The sequence below is a fragment of the Adiantum capillus-veneris genome, chromosome 2 (assembly GCF_014529385.1).
Source record: "Adiantum capillus-veneris isolate H3 chromosome 2, ASM1452938v2, whole genome shotgun sequence".
Lineage (NCBI taxonomy): Eukaryota > Viridiplantae > Streptophyta > Polypodiopsida > Polypodiales > Pteridaceae > Adiantum > Adiantum capillus-veneris.
In genome coordinates, this window is record NC_140932.1 from 1,094,692 (window position 1) to 1,115,504 (window position 20,813).

Sequence of the window (20,813 nt, forward strand, 5' to 3'; positions counted from 1 at the left end):
CCTCTTGTAGCACTCACAACAATATCTAATCATCTCATCCAGATAGAAATCTTGATTTACTAGAGTCACATTCACTTAGCCATCACATCCAGATCTCCGTGTTCTCTAACAGATGTTTAGATGCACTAAGTTCAAATCATTCATCAAACAAAATGCTATAGACATTTCATCTTTCTCTACTTGTCTCTAACAATACACACATGGAAGAGCACATGTCTTCAATTCAATCAAGAAATTTACAATCAAATGTACATATTTTCATAAAGTGGTTCCACAAAATACTGTCAGTTTATCAATATCCCTAAGATCTCAAAAAGAAATTAGTGACTTTATTCAATCTGTGAAAGGAGTGGAGTGGCTCCCCTCTTGTGCAATCTGCACCGCACCAGATTCAACATGCTGTATCATCTGTACTTTCCAAATAGACACTCCTAATAATACAAAAGCTTAAAGGTACAACTCAAAATTGAAGAGAATTTGTGAAGTTATCCTCCTTATCCACTTTGCATCGACTTTGCATCGAGAGCCAAAAGAATCTGAATCTTTGGAATTCTCTAATAAAGTATCAACTGATTCTCTTGCTTCTTCGAAACTTTCTGATGAACTATCAGCTGGCTCCCTTGCTTCTACGGAACTCTGGCGAACTATCAACTAGTTACCTTGCTTCTTCGGAACTCTGATGAACTACCAGCTGGTTCCCTTGGTTCTTCTTTTCCTTGGAAGACTCTTGCCCTGTTGAGGTGGAGCTGGTTCCCTTGGTTCTTTCTTTTCCTTGGAAGACTCTTGCCCTGTTGAGGTGGAACTGGCTTGTCCATAGGATAGCTCAATGAGCCGGCATGCATACCCTTGGCACGACCCATAAGTCTCTCAATAGATTCGGACTTCTTTTCCGGGTAAATTTGCCATATCTCTTTTGGCAATCCACAGCTCAATTTGGTTCTTTAAAGTGATCCTTCAGAACGAGGACACTCTTCTTTATCAACTGAAATAGCTCAAGCACCAAAAAGAACGCACAAATAATTCTCAAATACATGGCACTTACGGATGATCAACTCTACACGTAAGGTGTTCTGAAATCATATTCTTCAAAGACTCACTGGAAAGCTCGGATCTGGAATAACCTAATATCTGCAAATTCAGCAAAGATAGAATGCCTCGATTGGAAACCCAGAACTTGGTTGTGCGCATCCTTTCAGGTGTAAGGATGAAAACAAAGAATAAACACAGCACAAAATAGCATGCGTAGACAAGCACTTTGATCAAATGTGCAAGGCCAATAGTGTGGATGTGGGCATCTAGGGGTTGGTATTACAAGAACATAGTGACATGTTTGTTAATGGTTGCTGCAGTGCAGCATAATGTGACAATCAGACCCAAACATAGGTGCACCAACTGAGTTTTTGTCACATATTGTAGAGTCCTTGCCGCGTGTAGAGCAGTGTTGTGTCGGCGGATACTTCAACATGTTGGAGGATCCTCATATAGGATTGGAGGCAGCCATGCTACTCTGCACGAGGCTGAGTTGGCAGCATGGGAGCATTTATGTATGACCTTGAGGATTGCAGATGTTTGGCAGCATGCAAGATTTGTGTGGTGCCCAAACAGCTTGTCTTTCTATCTCTTTGACCGCAGAGGAGGAGGAGAAAATCTATCTCGGATAGATCGCTTTTACGCTAGTGCGACATGGGACGATCTGTTTGCATTCTAGCAAGGACTACATTTCAAATCATGTGCCATGATTCTAGAGTGATGGACAAACAGAGGAGTGGGAGCACGATGTTGCGCATCCCTGAGAGGATCTTGCTGGATGCAGAGCTCAAAGAGTGGGTGGTGATACTTTAGACAGAGAGTTTGGGCACTCAAGGCACCCCTACTAGTAGAGTGGCCTTTGAACTTGCTGAGCTTAGTCGCTTCTTCCTTCAAGAGTCTGCAGCTCGCTTGGCCACAACTAGAGAGGAGAAGAAGTGTCTCCGACGAGGCATTGCTTCCTTACAGTAGATGCAGGGCCATGAGTTTGCTTGTCATCGACAGGCATCTCAGTGGACCCACGTGGGTGACAGAGTTACTGGGGAGTTCTTTGAGACTGTGGGGCCCCACCATGCACACACCTATGTCAACAAGTTGAGGAGACTACTTCGAAGCCTCATGATATGCGTACAGTTACTACTCACTTTTACCATGATTTGCCGTCAGGTGAGCCACAATCAAAGCGGCAAGATGCATGTAGAGAGCAGGTTTAGACACAGGTGCCTTGTCTAGTTACTGAGGAGATGCGTTAGAGACTAGAGCTACCTCTCCAGCTAGAGGAGCTCCATGAGACCCTCAAAGCACTCCCCCGCAGTAGCTGTCCAGGGAAGGATGGTTTGATTCCCAGTTTCTTCTTGGAGTACTGGGACATGGTTGAGTTTGAGGATTCAGCCGCTACTTGCGAGCATTATACATGGGACACAAACAGGTTTTGTCAAGGAGCGTAGTAACCTTGAAAATATTTTCACCTTTTGGGACGCCTCGGCCCTCACGCGTCTTCGAGGAAAGGATCTTGTGATACTCCTCAATTTTGAGAAGGCATACAATAGAGTTGATTAGGATTTCTTGGAGGGCACTCTACGCAGGATGTGGTTCTCAGATGCTTGGATCAGAGGTGTGTCAGCCCTCTACAAATGTGCGCACAGTCAGGTGCTCTTGACAGGGGGAAGAGGGGAACGTTTCATGCTCACGTGTTTGGTTAGACAAGGTTTCCCTCTTGCCCCCTTCCTCTTTCACTGCTATGTTGAGGCGATGAGCACATTTTTGAACAGGATCTTGGCTTGCGTGGTTTAGCGCTCCCTATTAGGGGAGAAGAGCTACTTGACCCTGAGTTTACTGACGACTTACCTTTGTACTTGGAGGGCCATCAGGCCAATTTTCACATATGTGAGCAAGCTCTTGAGGTGTTTTGTCGTGCATCAGGAGCACTGATCAGCTGGAGGAAGACAATGGCTTTCTCGATTGGCAGTGCTCCTACGCCTGATTGGTCGCCGGGAGAGGGCTTCAGGTGGATGGATCCCCCCAAGGACTTCTGTACGCTATTTGGGTTGTCAGGTTTTGGCTTGGACTTGTCTAGAGCAGCAGACTACTCCCCTCTTCTTGTCCATTAGGAGGAAATTGCTTCATTGGAGTTTAGCACGGCTCTCTTTGCCAGGTAGAGTGCTATTGGCTACTATGTGGTACATCACGTCTTGTTGGATCTTCTCGAGCTCCTGCATTAACCAGCTGGAGAGGCTGATTAGGAATTTTCTATAATCAGGGCGCGACACCGAGTTAGCCCGGGCAAAAGTGGCTTGGTAAGTCATCACCCTACCATGTTCTCAGGGGGGCTGGGGATCATCGACCCAGCACAACACAGTAGAGCCCTCCTTGGGAATCTTGTGGTCAGAGGACTGCTTCTAGGGGAGGAGCCCTTGAAGGAGCTGTTGCTAACTTATAGGCTGTTTTGAAGCTGATTTTAGCATTTTTTAGTGTACCGTTCCGGCGTTCCCATTCTGGTCTCCCCCTCCCTGTTCCGGTACTGTTTCGGAGCCCCCCGTTTTCATTCTCCGTTCCCGCTCCAACTATGGCTCTTTCATGTATGTATTGTTAGAGACATGTACAAAAAGATGAATTGTCTGCACCATTTTTTCTGATGAATGATTTGAACTTAGTGAATCTAAACATTTTCTAGAGATCAATGAGATCCGGATGTGATGCCTAAGTGAATAAAATTCTAGTGCATCAAGCAGAGTAACAGGGAGAACGGGCAGAACGGGGCCCTCCCGTTTTCGGAATGCATTCCCAAGCCTGACGCCTCCTCGAAATGAAAACAGAAATGGAAACAAAACGCCGTTCCCTTCCTAGGAAGCTTGAGAGAGAGGGATGGAGCTTGAGAGAGGGAGAGAGGGATGGAGCTTGAGGACAGAGCCTTGAGAGAGGGATGGACTCCGATGCAGGGATGGATCTTGAGCAAGGGAGAGAGGGATGGAGCTTGAGAGCTTGTGGCTTCAAGCTTGAGAGAGAGGGTGAGAGTGGCTCCCCAGCTTCAAATATCCGAAAACGGCTTATTTTTCTAAATTTTCCCTCCCGTTCCGGTTGGCTGTTCCGCCTGTTCCGCTATTACGTTCTGGTTTCGGAACGTCAAAATGTTCTCGTCACTGTTTCGGCAGTCTGCACCGGCGGCAAGGGGCCGTTCCATCCGTTCCTTGTCACTATGGAAAGAGCACATGCATTCGGTTCAATCAAGGAATTTCCAATTCAGTGCACACAGTTTATTAGTTATTCCACAAAATGTTGTCAGCCTGTCAGTACCCTAAAATCTCAAAGAGAAAACAGTGACTTTATTCAATCGAGGCAATCTGTGACAAAGGAGTGGAATGGCTCCCCTCTTGTGCAGTCCGCACCGCACCATATTCAACCTTGCGGATTCATCGGTAGCTTTTGGCATAGACACTGCTAATAGCCCAAAAGCTTCAAGGTATAGCTCTCTCTGAAGAGAATTTTGTGAGTCTCTCTTCCTCCATCCATTTTGCATTGAGGGCCAAAAAGTACCCTTGACCAAATTATACGGAGGACCTAGCTTACCTTTCTGTTCTATTCTTGTGCCCTTTGACTGGTTGGTGGCCCTGCTAGCCTCCCTCTCCTTGGCACCACCATCTGGATCTGGTGAATTCTCTGATCCATCAATTGATTCCCTTTCCTTTCTTTCCTTGCACCCTAGGCCCTGTGGGTAGCCTCGCTAGCTGCCCCTGTTCGTGGACACGTCAGTCTCGATCGTCGGGATCCTGAAACGCACTATCATATGATCCCTTTCGTTTTCCTTTCCTTGTGAGATAGGAACTATTTTGAAATGATGATATCCTCTTATCTCTTCCACTTTGGTCTGCTCCTCGGGCTCCCTGGCCTCTTGCACCTCACCTTCAAAAAGGCGCAATAGACTCGCATGAAATGCACTATGAATCTTCCAAGTATCTGGTAACTTAAGTCCGAAGGATACATCATTTAGGGCCATAGTATCGCATACTCAACTTCGGAAAAAAAGTCGCTCCTTGGGTGTGCCTTCTCAAGCCGTAGAAGCACCCAATCATCTTCCTTCAACTACAAGTCACGCCGATGCTTGCCCACTGCTTTCTTATGCCTTGCTTGAGATTTCTCAATAGCCTCACACGTCTTTGCAAAAGCAGTCCAAATCTTGATCATACGGGTTTTCTTGAAAAATCTTATCCTTGGTGCTTGGAATAGGGGGAACCTTCTTAGCACCCTCAATGATCTCAAATGACGTATGACTTCAACAAGTCCAGAACCCTCCATTCGCTATCTCCGATTGCTCATCTGTTTGTGGGTGGAAAGAGGACGAGAATTGTAACCGTGTACCAATATTCTCCAAGATTGCCCTCCAAACAAACTAGTAAAACTGGGATCTCTATCTGAACTATAGACTGAGGCATGCCATGTAGTCGAAATATATGTGGGACAAACAATTTAGCCAAATGATTGGGCTTAGCTGTCTTCTTGACTGGGACAAAGTGAGCCGGTTTATTAAATCTGTCGATGACTATCCAAATGTCATCATGCCCACTTGGAGTCTTGGAAAGATTAAAAAAATGAAATCCATTGCTATACTCTCCCATGGTTGGCTAGGTATTGGTAAAGGTTGCAAAAGACATGGTGCTGTATTCTTGTCAAACTTGACCTTCTGGCATATCAAACAAACTCGTCCACATCCTTTTTGAGCGTCGGCCAGTAGAAGAATTGCTCCACACCTTTCAAGGTGGTTTCTATGCCACGATGGCCCCAAAAAGGTGGACAACGGCACTCTGTCAAAACCTTATTTCTCAATGCTTGTGTAACACAACAAGTTTTTCTGCATCAAATAGCCTTCCATGAGAGAATAGCCCGCAACCACTTCCCCACTCTGTAGTCAGTCAAAGATGTCTGCAAAATCTGGATCTGTGGTGTATTCATCTACCATATCCTTGAAGCTGTGGTGATGAACTACTGACCTACCCAAAACCAAAGGTTTACGAGAGAGTGCATCCGCCACCACACTCTTTTTTCCCTGATCATGCACAATCTAAAAGTATAATTGTGACGAAATGTTTGCTCACCGCATCCGCTTGTCCAAAAGCTATATTGGAGACAAGAAATAGCGCAAACTCTTATGATTGGTGGACACTGCAAAATTGGCTCCAAGTAGAAAGTGTCGCCACTGAGTAAGAGCATGGATAACTGCCAAAAGCTCCTCCTCATACATTTGTGCAACCTGTTCTGGTATGGAACGCATTTGGATCTCATAAGATACAACATGGCCTTCCTGCATTAAGACCGCTCCCAGACTGCGACCACATGCATTACAATGTACCTCAAATGGCTTTTTCAAGTCTGGAAAACCAACATTGTCAGTTGTCAACTTCTCCTTGAGAGACTTGAATCTGCAATCTCAGATGGTCCCTATGCAAAAGCAACCCCTTTTTGTGTCAAAGCATGTAGAGGACAAACAATCTCCACAAATCTTCGAAGGAACCGTCTGTAGTAAGAGCACAAACCTGAAAAGCTTCGAATTTATGAACATTCTTCAATCTCATCCTTAAATCGGGCCAATCCTAGATGGTGTCATCCTTGGATGGATCCTTGGACCGGATCCATTTTTAGAGAGTACGTGTCTCAAAGAGTGGATCTCGTAAAGAAAAACTCGCTCTTCTTCCCATTCACCACCGACCGATGTTGCCTTAGTGCCTGGAAAACCTGTAGCAGGTAGTGTCGATATTCTGGCTCATTCTTGGAGAATGCGATGATATCGTCGAAAAAGGTATCCACAAATGACCTATGCTCTTAAAAAATCTTGCCATCATTCTGTTGTACGTTGCAAGAGCATTCGTGAGACCAAAAGGCATCACCAAATACTCGGTCAATCAAGAAGACGTTTGAATGCTATCTTATAGACATGTCTAGGAGCAATTCAGATCTGATGATAACCACTCTTCAAGTAATTCTGCTGACATAAGTAGAACCCTAAAGTTTGTCTAGTATATCATCGATCCAAGGAATGGAAACCTGTTCTTGATAGTGATTTTATTGAGATCCTTGTAGTCAATGCACATTCTCCAATATCTATCTTTTTTTAAAACCAACAGCACTGACGAACAATAAGGTGATGTACTGGGTTGAATGAGACCCTTCTCTAGAAGCTATTTCATTGGTTCATAATTTTTCTCTTTCTTCTCCGGAATGATGACCTTGCATCAGGTTCCCTTAGTTTGTCGGAACCCTCGGATGTGCTACCATCGGATTCTCGTACTGCTCTGGAATCCTGTGATGATCTGTCATTTGGTTCCCCCGATTCATTCCATTTATTGGAGGACTCTTGCCCTGATGAGGTGAATATTATCCTGTCCAGGATAAGTCAATGAGCCGGCATGCATCCAAAATCCTTTCTTAGAATGTCCCATAAGTCTTTGAATAGAGTCCGACTTCTATTCTAGACAATACTCTCGAATCTCTTTTTGGCAAACCTCAGCCAAAGCTGCTCAATCTGGTTTCTCAAAGTAATCTCAAGACACTGGCAAATAAGTATCCCAAAACCTTTGGTAGTAGTCATCCAATGTATCTTTCTTAATCATTCTCAAGTGATGCCAATATGTGATGACATCTCTTTCATATTCGTCTGATATCCAAGTTAAGTGAAAATTCTCTTGAATTTTACCCAGGTCGTAGGTGCTTCTCTGCGTAACAACAGAGTAGAGCACCATGTCTGTGCAATTCCTCTCAAGTAAGATGCCACCCTTCGCACCTTGTATTGTTCCGTGAACCAACCTCGAGAGAAGGCAACGTCAAACTGTTGCACAAACTTAAGGGCTCGATGGTTGTCCTGGTAGCCTGAAAACGTTTCAAACCTGACGGCTTGACCCCCTTCCTCAAACACCTTGGTCTTCTTGCTTATCTATTCACTGTTAGAAGAGGACGAGCTCTCCTCTTTTGAACTGCTAGATGGCCTCCCATGCCTTCTAGACTTTTTGAGAAATCTGCTTTTCTCCACTTCTTCCGCCTTTTCTCATCCTCTCTGGAACTAGAGGACGACGAACCGTCAAAACTCTCTAAGACGAAGAAAAAACTGGGTCATCCTCGAAACAAACAAGCTTCTTGGATTTGCTTGCCACCTTGAAAGTCGATTTCCGGCCCAGATAACCGGGAAATCCACTGACTTCATGTTCTTCCGAGAGTGCTTCAAGCCTTTCATTATCTGGTTCATCTTCTTTTCAAGAGCTCTGTCCAGCTCTTTTTGCGAGTACAATCTACTTTTCTACACTCGCTTTGTTCTTTCGGACGTGAGAGGAGAATCAATGGTCTTACGCCATCTCGAGCGAGTCTCATCCATCGGGTAATTCTTTATGTGTTTCTCAAATGTCGGGTCTCTGGAGTACTTCATCAATCTTTTCACACACGTGTCAACCTGCATTTGATGTTTGTATTCCGCTCTGGAAAACTTCCCCACTGAAAATTTACCCAATTGTTCATTCTTTTCTTCAGTTCCCATGCCGGATTTCACTTTTCTTTGCTTTCCGTGTTCTCTGTCAAATTCTCTGCGAGAACCAATGTGTACTCTTAGGGCTTATGCCCTTTAAGACAGAGCGATGAAGATGGGAGCGTTCCGGATGCTCGATGGATGAAGGGTGGGAGTGGCTAATAAGTCCAAGGTCGGGGCACAAAGGTTCTTCCACAAACAAAATCTTGTCTGCTCTGCTTTGTCGGATTCTCCTCAAGAACATGTGTGCTGCAAAAGGGATCATATCTTATGTAGAAGAATCATCTTTCTGAGCTCTCATACCACTGTAACAAGCTTGGATGCTCCAAGCGAGAAATCAATAACCACTCACGAATAGAAACTTTCAAAATCATTGAACTTTGAGAGAGAGAGAGAGAGAGAGAGAGAGAGAGAGAGAGAGAGAGAGTCGACTCGGCATGGCGGAGTCCCGCCGCCCAAAAGAACTGGGCCCAAAGACTGGCGCCCCTTTCGGTATTTCTTTATTATTGACATCAAGGTAAAACTCCCAAGGGTCCTCTACTCAGACTTTGGGTCCAGATAACAAAGTGAGGCCCTAGGGGCTCTTATAAATAGTACAAGGGATGGCCAAGAGCAGAGCCCCAAAAGCTAGCGAAAATTGCAAAAATCCTATAGCTCGCCATGTGGCAAAGCCAGCACAAAATGCTGAAAATCCATACAGCCTTGCCACATCAACATCTATATGATCTGCCACGTCAGCATGTCAGCGCCATTTATGAAAATCTCTTTCAAAGTGCAAGCTTTTGTCTGTTAGGGTTTTGGGTCCACCACGACTCGTAAGTTCTTCAATTCTCTTGTCCGCTTTTCCATTTCTCTTTCAATTGGGCATGCCACATCATCACTTTGTGACAGTTAGCTTGCCCACATGTGCATAGGGTTAGATGTGCACGTGGTATCGTCCTTTTCAAGTTGAGGTACTGGTTGAAACCGGCCCATAGAACGGTAGACTTTAGCTTTCACTCGAATCTTTACTTTACTCTTTTAAACTTTACGACACAGAGGAACTTCACGAAGAAACTTGTGACGGGAATTCAACACTTCAAACACTCCCAAGCAGACAATGACACCCTGTTGGTCCCATAGGCTGGCGCCCTTTTCAGTATTTCTTTATTCTTATTATACTTGAGGAAAACTTGTAAACTTCTACAAGTTGTTCCACTTTTATCGGGCTACTAATTTCGGCAACATAACCACAATAGAAGCCTCCACGGACAAAATCCCAAGTAAACAGTGACTTTCCACGCACTTTACAAAACCTGGCAAGAAATTACAGCACGCTGAATTCTCTGTTTTTGAGCTCCAACTTTCACCAAAACACTTGTTCGGTGATTCCCTAGCTTCCCTGAAACTCTTGGGACCTGTAGGCATCAAATCTGGCCAAAGCACTAAACCTACAAAAAATTACAGCAAGCTGTAATTCTCTGTTTTGCGCTCCGATTTGCGTGCCGATCACTCTTGTGGGTAGCCCTCGAGCTCTCGCACCTGTAGAGTCACTTGCCTTTAAATTAGACGAGATTCGTCACTAGAAATCTCTCTAAATTGTCATGTGCAAGCAAGTCCCCACGGCTTTCCCGAGGCTCCCTTGGCGATATCTTGTGGGTTAGGTACGAAACCCTAAACCTGCAAAAAAACAGAGCAAGCTGTAGTTTTTTGTTTCGCATCATTTTGAGCGGAGCAAACACGTCACGCGTGTCTTAGAAGCTCCCGCATACAATGAGACAAAATCCTTATAAATTGGACAAGTTTTCACGCGAGAAAACTCTTCGTTTTTGCATTCCTTCACGATGGAACTGTATGTACCTACAGGGGATTAGCAATTAGCTAATCCTGTTCATGTACAGAAGACTCTTGCCTTGGCAAACGTGCATAAAACCCCATAACTGTACATGGTCATATGAGAAGCCCAACTAGTGGGGCATTACCATATGTGCAAAGGGGGAGAGAGATGCGCGAGAGCAAATCATCGCGCTAAATAAAAATCAAGGGAAAGAAACCAGCAAATATATATAGTGGTTGTCATAGTCTCGGACACTGGGACCAAGTTGCATGGCTTCTGTGTAGTCTGCCGCCAACTCCAAGATATCTGCAAAGAAATCTTTGTTGGCCCACTTTGCTGCGTAGGTGTTGTGATACTTGAACTTCAAAAAGGACTACAATTTGGGTCGCACCGAAAGTGATGCATAATAATCTACTTTGTCTCTATGTCTTCAACTTTGTCTACGATCTTGGGTGGTTCATCCTCTTCAAGAATCTCCTCTAGGGGATCTCCTTGCAGCAACTTCAACCACAATTTCATAGACACATCTTTTACTTTTCGGATCACTGGAAAAGGACTTTGCTTCCTAAAAGACTGTGGATAGAATGCAAATGAAAAATGTGACAAAGTGCCAAACCTTTCAACGAGTACTGTGATCTAAACTTGACCTTTCTACCTAAAACTATCGACTCTCGCAAACCGTAAAGGGAATACCAATGCTTGATGGACAATTGGTGCTAATGCTTTTGATGTGACTGTGTCTTGCAAGGAATGAGCATGCAAAATTTGTTGACATGACCTACGATGGTGAAACATTGTGTATGCCTTGAATGCAAACTTTCTACCTTTTTTAAAGTGATCTTCATGCTTTTGTGCTCATCCGTGAGTGAATCATGTGCATCGTGCAATATGGCTTTCCAATGGAAAGGTAACACAAAAAGACGGTGACAAAAATACAAGAGACCGTCACGAATGAGAGACTCGAAAATGCATATTGACTATTCATGCTATCAATAGATACTTCTTGAATGGGTATTGTGGACCTCACTCGAGAGCCACGATCTGTCCCGTGCGGCTGATCGTTCTGTAATTGGGTTAGCTTTACTAGGAACTTAATCAATCAAACCACCAAATTGCTCACATACTGTAACCATCTAGCTTGACAGCCACTCCACAATATACCAGGCATGGTGGGTTGGAGCCAATGGAGGGCTTGATGACCAATACTGACATTGAAATCTCTACCATACACAAAATGCTTTTCATGCTCTAGAGAATGAATGATAGAGAGAGGTTCTTTATCATGCAATGATTGATTCTCGTTTGGAATGTGTGATTGTATACTGAGAGATTAATGACAAAGAAGGTATACTGAGCTCACAACAAATGACCACGGGAGAGGCACCTTCGATAGAGAGTGAGAGTTTTCTTTCCAATTAACTTGTGGATCAAACTCACGAAACTACTTCATGCCAAAAATTATATCACATCCAGAAAGAGGAGAAACAACAAACTTTCGACGGAAACCTACGTTTTGAATTGAGACTGCCACATTAGGACATTCATGCGTGAGTGAGTACATGCCAAGAGCAAATCCAAAGATGTTCTAGGGCTAGGGTGTCTGCGTCCATGTCATAGACATTGCATTGGCACAACTCGCAAGCAAAGCAGAACAACAAGAAGTTAGGGACCGTGAACGCGACGAAAGAATTGCAAGACTTGCCGAAGAACAAGCAGCTAAGGACCGCGAACAAGAAGCTAAGGCCCGTGAGCAAGTAGCCAAGGACCGCGAGCGTGACGAAAGAGACGCCAGACTTGCCGCACAACAAGAAGACAAGCGCCTTGCTTTCGAACGCGAGCGCGACGCAAGAAAAGAAAGAAAAGAACTAAGGAAGGAGGAAGCGGCAGCACGAGCCACGGCCCTAGAGGCCGAGCGTGAAGCTCAAAGGGAGCTACGCACTCAAGAATTGCTTGCCCAGGTCCTAGCCTCGAAGACCGAACCACCCAAAGATCGTGGGAGTTCATCAAGTGGTGCAAGCCACGATGTGGATTCCAACTATCCAGTCACAGAGAAGTTGACTTTCAGTAAGTATGATGGTAAGATGGATGCTACGGTTATTCATTCTTGGTTGTATCAATTTAATGCTTATTTTGCGACAACTAAGAAGACAGGAAATAGCAAAGTTTTGACGGTATGTATGTACCTTGCCGGTGATTCCATCAATTGGTACCACGCATGGCAAGAGGCACAGCTAACCGCGCACCTAGAGGAAGCTAATGAATTCACGCCCCTTTCCTTCAATTGGGCTCATTTCCAAGACAAGCTCAAGGCGCGGTTTATGCCACCTCAGTACCTCGCACGATTGAAGGACGATTGGTGCACTCTCAAGAAAAATGGTATGCCGGTTATTTCTTTTTCTAATCGTGTTTTGCAGCTAGGTACCCAATTACGCATGTCGGATGATGAACGAAAAGAGGCATTCCTTTTTGGATTAGACGACTATATCAAGTTCGATGTAGAAGTCTTCCATCCAATCGATCCCAACAAGGCGGTAGCGATTGCTCTTGCACAGGACATGAAGCACAACAAGGGAAAGCCTAAGGAGAACAAGACTTCCACAAGTACCTCGCAGACTTCTCAGAACCCGCAGAACGGTAAGAACGGTAAGAATGATAACTCTTCTAACCAATCTACCAACAGTATCTCATCAAAGAATTCTTCCAATGAATCTAAGGGTAAGGCTAACACAATTGCTAAACCTAAGCTTCCTCCAGACGAAAAGGTAGCACAAGGAATTGTAGGAGGATACATCACGTCGGAAGAACAAAGCACTTATTCTAAGGAAGGTCATTGTTTTCATTGTCACATTAAGGGTCACATAAAAAGAACATGTCCTAAGCTTGAATCGAATGAATCTATAGAACCCACAACACCCACTTCCTCTGTCAATGCAATGAATGATAACACGAGTGTGCCCCAAGTTTCTCAGGACCCTCCCATTGATGAATCTCTCATTAAATGTTATGGTCGTACGTCAGGGCATCGTTTTGTCATATTGTTTGACCCAGGTAGTATGCATGATGTGATCAATTCCTCTCTTGTTGAGAGAGCCCGCCTCGAAGTTAGTCCGAGATCTCCTATCGAGGTCTTTGGCTTTCGTCCTGGTATGGACGCTCTCATCACAGAGGAGTGCCTTGATGTGTTGTTTGTAATTCAACAGACTGCCTTCACTAGAAGATTTGTTGTTTCTCCTCTCTCAAGATGTGATATGATTTTGGGCATTCGATGATTTCGTGAGACTAACGCTCTCATTGATTTTGAGGCTAACACTTTAACTCTCAATGCCAAAAGTGATTCTCGTACTGTCTTTCATGGAGCGGACATTGCTCATTCTCCATCTCTCACTGCTAATATGTAGGACAATATTGAAAGGATTCGAGATAAGGAGACTCTCTCAGTCTCTTTTTCTCCACAGCATGACACGCAGAACTTGCATGATTATGAGAAGCATGATGACTTGATGGATAATGATTTGCATAATGATTTGGTTGACAATGACAAGCATGATGATTTGCATGAAGAGGATGTGATTGTTCACAAAGATGATGTGTTAGTTAATGCTTTTTCTAGCGAAGCTAACCTCGTTGTAGATTCGATCAATCACCAAGAACTGATCTTGGCTTTCGAGTCAAGGTCCACAGATCCCCCACAAGAAGATTCGATAGATCCCAAAGAAGCGATCTTGGCTCTCAAGCCTTGGTCCAAAGAGCCATCACAGGAAGTATTATGTGTTCGCATGATTGATACGCACGCATTGTTCGAATGTTTCATTCGTGATTGTTTCCTGTATTTTAGTCAGCATCATTATGTGATCCCTTTTCCTATGCATGACATATTGCATGTTGAACACGTTTCTCTCATGGATGAGCACGAATGTATGCGGATTTTTCATGAAAAGTTAAAAAGTATGTATGTCAAGAAGTCACATTCCATGTCTCTTCCTTGGCATGACACAGTTGTAGAAAGAGCACATGATAGTATGAGCACCAAGCATGGGCATTTCCATTGTGATTTGCCACAGTTGATTGATTCCGATCAAACAGAAAAGATGCGATCTTATTGTTTGCATGTGTTTGATGAACGGATTGTCACTCCGTCCCTATGTTCATCTACATTGCATACACAGTCTTTGAGGAAGACAATATTTTTTTCCTTCACATTACATGGAATAGATATGTTCATGGTTTTGTGTTGGAAATGGTTTCAGGAATTTTCAGCCATGGAGATTCTTGAAGAAGAAAGAAGCATGACTCTAGATGAAGTTGAAGCAACGAAGGAGCCACAAAAGACTTTGTGTCCCTTTCGGCGCGGCCCAAAGAAGCAAGCGTTGCAGACCTTTACGAAGTTCAAGTACCGCACGACCCACACAGCAGAGTGGGCCGGCAAAGAGTCCCTTCCAGGATTCCAGATGCTATTGGCGATCTCCCTCGACTCCATACAGTTCGGTACCAGTATCTCACTTTGAAAAGGAGGGGATGTCACGTGACACATCCCAACCCTATGTGTCCGTGGACAAGCTACACCACAGCAGGGTTCAGTCAGTCCAGTCGGTTTCGATTAGCAGTGATCTAGCACTTTTGTGAGTCTTCGTAGACCGTGCATGCCCAGTCACTCAGCATAGATGCATATCCTCCAGTTGCACACAGCATGATCTTCAGTATTCCCTTCAGAATCCATTAGATTCAGTCAAGGGAATTTTCCAGTGCATTTAGCCTATTTTCCTTATTTTTTGTTATTTTCACTTATTATTTTTAAGTGACTTTCCAACAAAAGTAGGTAGGGCAATTTTGCTAAGTTAATATATAAGAAAACCCAAGTTAGCACTTTTTGGCAGAAGAGACAGCAGGAGCTTCCCGTTCAACAGGCAACTTCTCAACAAGAACCTCGTCAAGCCATTTGGTGAGGCCACCCCCTTCATGTCCATAGCGTTTTTGGGATCGCCTAGCTCTTCCAGACCCTAGCGTTTTCCATCTACATCAACCATCGCCATCACACAACAGTTCCTAGCGTTTTCCCCGCGACAACCACCCTCAGCCTGTAGCGTTTTTGGGATCGCTAGCATCTGCAAGTTCAGCGTTTTTCTTCAGCAAATTCAGCAAGCAAACACAGCCACCACAGGGATTTACTAACGCTAGAAGGCTGCCATTTTCAGCAAGGAAAAGACCTGCAGTTCCAGCGTTTTTCAGCATATGACATCTCTCTAAAACGCAGCCAGATGTGCAGTAAATTCATCGTTTTTCATCTCCACATGAACCCCGACAAAGCTGTTCATTTTCAGCCCTTAAGACAACAGTAAAACAGTTGATTTCAGCCCCCAAACAGTCCACGAAATTCAGCGATTAGAAGATCACAGATTTCAGCCATCAAGTCGTCGTCTTCATCGCATAGTCCAAGTTGCATCAGTCCATTGCATACGCATTGTACACCTTTGTGCAATCAAAGTAGACCACTCTCGCCGACGAGAGTGGGGCCTTTGGAGGAGGGTTTTACAACCCCTCGGTGTCGTATCTCTTTTCTCTCCTTCTCTCAATCTCATTCACTTGCACGCACAATATCCACTCACTTGTTCGTGATCATAGCACTCTCCATAAAGACGGAAGGCTCTCTCCTTCCCTAAGAACTAAAAGGAACCTTGAGCAATAAAGATCACTAATCTTGAGAAAATACAACATTCATTCCGCTGCACCTTACACGTGATGTCCATGCACTGAGTACTTGGGTACTTGGGGTACTTGGGTTCTTGGGGTACTTGGGTGCTTGGGGTACTTGGGTACTTGGATACTTGGGGTTCTTGGTATTTGGTATTGCTTGCAAACTGCGTCTAAGAAGGCTTTTCTCTTACCCAAGCTCAACTCCTTCTTGTGGGTACACCCCTTGGCGGCTTTGCGCTCACACCAAGGTTGCTTTCTCCCACCTCACGTCGATTGGCCTGCTGCTAAATGCAAGGTCCGCTCTCAATGCATGGAGAAGAGGAACGAGAGGAGGTTGGGCAAACCCTTCTTTTCCGAGTTACCTGCCACTCTTCAAAACACAGATTAGGGATCGACATGCCCAAGTGGCCTTGGGTTACGTGCGATCACAAGAAGCAACAAAAATTTCAGTGGTTCTTTGTGGTTCTTTGTGATTCTTTCCTTGAGTGATGATACCCAACACTACCACAGAGCTCTGATACCAGTGTAATGTGCTGCGGAGGTGAATGATGGTGAATGTTTATTCTTTCCTTGAGTGATGATACCGAACACTACCAAAGAGCTTTGATACCAGTGTAATGTGCTGCGGAGGTGAATGATGGTGAATACTGAGCAGTGTGTACTCAAGGGTCCTTTTACTGAAGGGGAGACAGAGCCCCGTTTACTTAATGAGAAATTGTGCAATGGACCAAAACAAGAGAGAGAATGGAAAACTGTGAGAAAAAGTGTTATGAGTGATAGAGAGGGAGAGAGAGAGAATACCGACACCAGATGGGGTCCCAAACCCCCCTCCAAGGGCCCCCATCCTCTCTATTGCTAGAGAGGTATTTGCTTTAGATTGCACAAAGTCTCGTACAATCGTTTTAAATGTTGAGATGCTTGACGACGACGACGACAGTGACGGTGACAACGTCGAGGGTAATGGGCTGAATTTGAAAACTCTAGTGATGCTTGAGGGCTGAAAACTTAATCGCTGGTCTTAGGCTGAAATCTGTACTTGCTGTGGCGGCAACGGCGACGGCGAAGGCGACGACAATGCTTGGTAAATGTGCTTGTGCGGCGAGGCTATGGCTGAATGAAAAAACGTTGGGGATGCTAATGACAATGGGCTGAATTCGGCAAAGATCTGCTACGGGTCGGGATGCAGGTTCTACGGTGAGGTTAGGGATGAATGCTGGCTGAAAAAACGCTGATGATGCTGGCTGAAAACGCTGATGCAAGGCTGCAAAAACGCTGGTATTGCTAGTCCTTGAGAGGCTCTGCTTCTCTGATCCTCTGGCTAACTCTGGTGCACAAAGGCCTCTATTTGTAGGTGTTTCATGCTGGGTGGGGCAGCCTCCAAGAAGACCCCACGATTTGGAAATTTGAAGGGTCGCTTTATTAATTAACCTGCTTATAAGAGGCACCATTCACGCGTAGTTCCGGAAATGGTCACATGCGGTTAAAAATGCTTATGCTTGGTGCTAGGTACTGATGCTCATGCTACTGGGTTGTGCAATCAGAAGGTATACAGCTACTGTAAGTGCATGGACATGCACGTCCTGCATATAGGCTCACAAAGGTGCCAAAACACGTCCTAGGCTTACCTTAACCCTAGAAATAGGAGTTACAGTGTCACGTGCACATCTAACCCTATGTGCACGTGGACAAGCTACTTCATGACATGGGTTCGGTTCAGTTCAGTTAGCCTAGCTTAGGAAGTGTTCTGGCACTTTTGTGAGTCTGTTCGTAGACCGTGCATGTCCAGACACTTAGAGTAGATGCATATCCACTTTGCACACAACATGATCATCAGATTTCCATCCGAACCCATAAGGAGCATTTTTACAGTGCATAGACCTATTTTCCCTATTTTTGACGTTTTTCACTTATTATTTTTAAGTGACTTTTGTTGGCAACTAGGTAGGGCAAATTTACTCAGTTTGTATATAAGAAAACCTAGCGCTCTGGCAGAAGAGGCAGCAGCAGCACTTGCTGTAGCGCGGATAATGTGTCGTGCTCTCTACAGTGTGGGTGTCCCCCAGTGCAATGTGCGTGACAATCTCACTCAACAAACAGAAACTCTCTCAACAGAATGAAATACACGAAACAATGGATAATAACAGAGACACAGCAATAGACCAGAACATGTGGACTCGACTAACTCAAAGGACCATGTACAGACTCTGGAGTGGCAGCACACTCAGCTCCAGCCCAAGACTCACAGGTACAAAATAGGGTGTCGAGGCTCAGATGTGCATGGATGGTGTAGCAGTGCTCTGTGTAAGACTCTCTAGACGACTACGTGCAAGATAAGATGGAACTGTCCCAAAACGACTACTAATATGTACAACCATAGGAGCCACCAACGGCCCATAAATGTCCAGCCAGCTAAGTCTATCTCCAAACTGAGTGGTGGTGGTGACCTGGCCACGACGTCCACTAGACCACCGTAGGTACCTTGCCACGTGTCACTCCCAGCCAAAGGGTCCGTCCAGTGTGAACCAGACCAACTATAGCTAACTGTCCAACTGCCTGTCCTGTGAAGTGACACTGTAGCAGGCTACAGGTTGCCCGCCACAAGACTGGTCACCGTCTCGGTGAGCCAAAACTGAATGAAACTGCAAAAGTAACTATATGTACCATGAAAGATGAGGTAAGAGCACAGTCCTGTCACCCAAGGGAAAGGGTCGTCCCCACTGCTGCTCCAGAAGCTTCCGGATCGGGAGGAGCCATCAGATCAATAGTGTAACCATGCGGTTGCTGTCCTGTGCTTTGCATACCTTGATTTCCTGTGGTTGTAGCAGCCATCTGTTGCACAGCGGATGGGAGTACCTGCCCTGAAGTGAACTCCGGACGCCTAGTAACGCAACCATGGCGGTGTGCACCAGTAACACCGTCACAGCAAGGAACACTCTGGCTCTGCATGTGTGGCATCTGGATCTGAGACTCTTGTTGAGTGAAGTACTGGACCTGGGGCTGTGGGTAGTGTCCCATGAACTGCTGAGAGGAGTGAGAGGGATCTGCTGGGTAGTGTCCCATGAACTGCTGAGAGGGTTGAGAGGGACCTGCTGGCGCTGCAAAGGTGGCTGGACTCTGGACCTGTATCCCTGGCCTAGTCCATCCATATCCCACAGTAGCCTGGGTAGGCCTGTTATCATACATAAGCATTTCTTGAAATCCTTGCACCTGTGCTTTGAGGTCATCAATAATTCTCGACTTTATCTTCAATGCCTGCTGTAGTGCAAAAATCGTTGCATCTCGATCTGCGATGGCACTCTCAGCAACTCGCAGGGATCCCTCCATAGCTGCGTATGTGGCGGAGTGATGCTGGTGGGTTGCAGCTAGCTGCTCCACACCTAGCTCGATGGTGGCAATAGCAGCTCTGGAGTCCTGAAGCAACTTCTCTGAAAGCTGAAACAGAGAAGTGGAGTCGGTCCTACCTGAAAAACCCTCAGATGGATGTGATGCTGGAGGGCGCACATGTGGCATTGCCGGCTAGCTAAAAGTAGGTGCAGACAACCGGCGAGCTAGAAGTAGGGACACTCGGTGTAGAAGGTGCTTCAGAGATTGTTGTTGTAGGTGCAACGAGTGATATGTTGACCGGTGTATGAGTGAAGATGGGAGAAGAAGGACGAGGATCCTGTATGGGTGAAGTGACCATCCTGTCCTGAGGAGCGGCAATAGACACTGGTGTCGGCACAGCAGAACCAGGTGTAGCAGTAGACGTATGACGCTGAAGATGTACCCTAGTCTGCTGTCTCTCAGAAACTGGCAAGGAGAGTAGAGACTTCACTGTATCCTTCATCACTTTCGCCTTGATCTTCTTTTTCTTGGTGACTGCGGGGTCTACTTGCATGCTCACGGGTTTCCTTTTCCCTTTCGAGGTTCCTTGTTCCTCATCCACTTCATTTATGTTGATAGGCATGTTTATGATCCATGCCAAGAGAGGCGCCGCAAAACATCTAAAAGTTAATTGCACAGACTGCACTTGGGCCCGAAATCTTTTAGCCCTAGACTGCAGAGAGCTGAAGAGAATTTGGTGGAATCCACATGGGATAGTGTGGATTAAACAGTATAGCCCGTCGCAGTGGGAGAATGTAGTGAGAATATCTGTTTGTACCTTGTCTTCTTTGGCATCCCGAGCCAGAAAGTAATACCTGAAGATTGTGAGAAGCCATCTGTTTCGCTCATAATTTGGGTGATCCGAGCTCAATAGCTCTTTACATGCTTGAATTGTTGCGTCCTTGGACAACAACGAGAAAGTGCGAGTAGTAGACTTCACAGCTGGAAAGTTGGTCATACCCATGGCATGGCCAAGCCTTGTAGCTGTTAGCTTGTGGCCCCGGACCTTTGGAAAGTTTTTCAGCAGTTGATGTATCAGTTCTGCTGGAATAGTATCAGGTAAATTTGCATCAGCCAATTCTGTGAGACCCAGAGTCCGTAGCTGAGCAGTCGAAAGCACCTCACTGAGAGATGGTCGAGGTTGCTGCATATGAAAATGTAATGAAAATGTTGTGCGATTTTTTGAAGAAGCAGGCCTCTTGATTTCATGAGTGATAATTTGCGGCTTTTCTTTTTTCTGAGCCACCTTTGATTGTTCCTCTGGATCACTGGAAGCACCTGATTCTGAATTTACATCTGAATCCTCAGATGCTGCTGAGTCTGCTTTGTAGCTTTCATCACTTGGGTCACTGGAGGTAAAGTCATCTATGTCATGGCTGCTGCCGCTTGCAGATACTTCATCTGCTTCGCTCT

The 20,813-nt window shown here is 45.3% G+C and overlaps 1 long non-coding RNA gene across 1 annotated transcript in view; it reads right to left on the reverse strand.

Annotated features, from left to right (window-relative positions):
* Positions 1-309: 309 nt before the first annotated feature.
* The window catches only part of LOC147462272 (uncharacterized), a 66,466-nt gene continuing 45,962 nt past the window's right edge, over positions 310-20,813 (reverse strand). The window contains exons 2-3 of the long non-coding RNA XR_015189897.1: positions 1,043-1,128; positions 310-952 (exon numbers count right to left, since the gene is read on the reverse strand). This is a non-coding gene — a long non-coding RNA (uncharacterized LOC147462272). The remainder of the gene's footprint in view (positions 953-1,042; positions 1,129-20,813) is intronic.